Below are 547 nucleotides of genomic sequence, written 5' to 3'. Positions count from 1 at the left end.
GGGAAAAATAAAACAAATCAGTGTGGCACAGTGACATGGAGTTTTCCAAAAAAAAAAAAAGTAAACTTAATACCGCTAAAGATCTACAGAATTTATTTTTATGTTGTTGCTTTGTGGAATGTTTAACTTTGAGGGGAAAAAAACAAATCCAATTATTTATAAAGAAAACTTTTTGAAAGAGTGTGTCTTATAACAAACACCTTGTGGAAGAGGGGGAAAAAAATGGTCCAAATAAATTATACATTAAATCGATCAACAAACGATACTCTGGTCGTCGTGGCCAAAATGTGCTTTTCAAACTCCACGAAGAAGTTTTAACCTTTACTTCCAAAATACGTTCAGGTTAATTATCTGATGCACAAATTCAACTGTAGAAAAAAAAAACATACAAGTTCTTGTAGGAAAAAAAATGACATGTGGTGGATATCACTGACCCAGTTTCATTTGCAAAGTAATTTAACAGAATCTGATTCGCCCAAACAAACGTATCAAACACAAAGCAAAAAAAAAAAAAAAAAAAAAAAAAAAAAAAAAAAAAAAAAAAAAA

The sequence above is a fragment of the Austrofundulus limnaeus genome, unplaced genomic scaffold (genome assembly GCF_001266775.1).
Source record: "Austrofundulus limnaeus strain Quisiro unplaced genomic scaffold, Austrofundulus_limnaeus-1.0 Scaffold2736, whole genome shotgun sequence".
NCBI classification, from domain to species: Eukaryota; Metazoa; Chordata; class Actinopteri; order Cyprinodontiformes; family Rivulidae; genus Austrofundulus; species Austrofundulus limnaeus.
Note: the sequence above shows the minus strand (reverse complement) of the source record.